At 39.4% G+C, this 2,634-nt stretch overlaps 1 long non-coding RNA gene across 1 annotated transcript; it reads left to right on the top strand.

Moving 5' to 3' along the window:
• Window positions 1–1,136: 1,136 nt before the first annotated feature.
• LOC125513130 lies at window positions 1,137–2,255 on the top strand. The gene is made up of 2 exons (XR_007285687.1): window positions 1,137–1,868; window positions 1,960–2,255. It is a non-coding gene; the product is annotated as an uncharacterized LOC125513130 (long non-coding RNA).
• The last annotated feature ends 379 nt before the right edge of the window (window positions 2,256–2,634 follow it).

Genomic DNA, 2,634 nt, shown 5'->3' with positions numbered 1-2,634 from the left:
TTCTGTAGAGGGTTTGTAGTAGATTGCAAGGCCGATTTCAGTTTCAGTTTGCTCCACGCGTGAAAGGTGGAGGAGCCTAGATTGCAAGGCCGATTTCAGTTTCAGTTTCGATCAAGCCTAGATTGCAAAGCCGATTTTAATCTAGGACTCTCCATGCAGCTCCTCAATAATTGTAGTCAATTGGTTGGACAGTCTTCTTGTTTTCATCATTTTTTCTAGTTATATACGTAGTTGGCTGGGATTATAATGCTATCTTTGCTTACTGTTAACTGTCCAAATTGATGTAGAAAGATAAACAGTTGTTGATCACTTCCACGATTGTCTGATAGAAACGTCAATTAGTAAGTGAAATAGACGTTTGCGCCTACTTGTATTTTATAGCAGTTTCTGGGACTGTGACATGTTGGTCATCCTTCTGTGATTGGTTATATATGGATTATATATGTTAGGCCTGTGGAAAAGGACTGAAGAATCCATAGCAAGAACTGAGAGGCTATATAATTTTGCAGGGGCGTACATGTTGGGGATTTCTTATTTGCGCGTCCATTCCTTAGTCGCCTTACGAGTTTGTCGTTTGTTCCACTTAAAATGTCCACAACTTCTTTGAACTTTCCAAGGCCACTTCCTTGTTGATGTGTCTGCGCCATATGATTGTAGAAAGCACCTGGGATATACTAAGCAGAGTGGTGCCTTAACAGCTTCTTGCATTTTGTTGCACTTGCATCTCAGCAATTACACTAAAATCTGGTTTCTCTGGTTGTGCTACTGACATGTCTTTATATTTCTTGGCAGATTAACATATTCAAGTCAAGATTGTTAGGTTTTGGAAAAAGTTGACGGCCGGCCAAGTTCCAGAGTGGAGAGGGTACGATTCAGGTTTTTTTTCCCACCTTGTACTAACCTGTATCATTGAGTTCTCCAAATATTCTGTCAACTGCTTCTGATGAAACTTATCTCGATTTCTTACCATGTTTACTGAACAAGAAGATAAAGAAACATTGCAATAATTGAACATTGCAATTGAGTGCCCATCTAATTGGTGTAAAAAATTGCACACTTGGCCTTGGCTACCAATTTTTTAACGTTGCATTGCTAATTCAATGTTTACAGTTACTATATAAACTACAAGTTGATGAAGAAGAAACTAAAACAATATGGGCAGCAGCTCCAACTGGGAGAGAAAGACCGTCGCCGTGTTCTCAAGGATTTCTCAAAGATGCTTGATGACCAGGTAATGCTAAGAGATGGATCTCTGCCAATTCATTACTTCATTCTCCCTGATCTGAGTTTAACCTGCAGAGTTTAGCTTTTGTGTGGTGTGGACAGTGCAGTGACAGGGGTTGCAGCCTTGTGGGGTCTAATACATGTTTCTTACTGCAGCTTTAAGCTTCGCTGTCATCTAACTCTTTCTAGTTAATTTTTGTTATCTGTCTTTGAACCTATAAAAATGGGTGATCTGTACACTTGTCATCTCCTACATGTGTTTCCTGAACATGCCTAAAGCTTTTATAAGAAATGCAGTTCTGAGCTCAGGCAATCGTAGGATGACTAGACACATACTACATATGATTTGAGATGTATATGTATGCTAATTGATGTTTCGAGGGGTGCTCATATACTTCCTTGGCAACATGGAAACTTTCACATTTGGTCTAGTTGTCTCTATGGGTTAGCGACTTAGCATACATGTTGTAATCAACTTTCACATTTGCTTCTCTGACAAGTACGGTCTACTTTCATTCATAGGTAGAAGATAGCAACAGAGTGGGAAGGTTTGTGCAGAGATCTTACCTCGAGGTTATCGCAGATGCGCACAATATGACACTGAATTGGCCAAAAATAGGGAGCTACAAGATGAACTTTTAAAGGTTGGTTCCATTTTCTGTATATGCCTTGTACACTCTTATATTCTCCCATGATTGAAGTCTGCAATGCTTATGGGACAATCTTTGTTTGTAGGTTAAGACCTCACTGTCTGCTTCAACGAAGAGATTTGAAGAGTTGCAAAAGGTAATTTTGGGGCAAATTTCCATTGCTGCAGGATAATGAGATGTTGAAGCGGCAGACTGAATCCATGACACCGAAGTGCAATTGCGGCAGATTATCTCTATTTTTCCTTTTCATTTTTCTTATTATTGGAGTGAGAACAGGTAGAATGAGGAACTGTGTGATAGTAGATACAACAACTGTAGTAGAAAGAAACTTATGTTTGCAATTGTTAATGACATATATACTTGCATGTTCTTTGAAGTGGTCAATCGTGAGTAGCAATGCATAATGATGGGGTTTTGGCTCATTTATTGGCTTCGGTGTCCAGTTAACCATGAAATAGGAGTCCATGTCAATTATGTATGCTCTTACTGGATGTGCTCTAATGCTGGTTTATTATAAATCTTGTATTTGTAATGATGTGTATTGGTTTATTTTTTAATTCCTAATAAGTTAGTAGTAGCGTGGGAAGGAAACTGAGCGCTACTAGTATATAGGATACTAGTAACGTTGGTTGTTTACCCACGCTACTACTATTTCATTAATAGTAGCGCGTGTACGTAATAGCAGTAGTGCGGGTTTAACCCACGCTACTACTAACTATTAGCTGTAGCGCGATACTAGGAGCGCGGGTACCCGCGCTGC

The sequence above is a fragment of the Triticum urartu genome, chromosome 6 (genome assembly GCF_003073215.2).
Source record: "Triticum urartu cultivar G1812 chromosome 6, Tu2.1, whole genome shotgun sequence".
Taxonomy (NCBI): Eukaryota; Viridiplantae; Streptophyta; class Magnoliopsida; order Poales; family Poaceae; genus Triticum; species Triticum urartu.
Note: the sequence above shows the minus strand (reverse complement) of the source record. Positions and strands in the feature narration are given on the sequence as shown.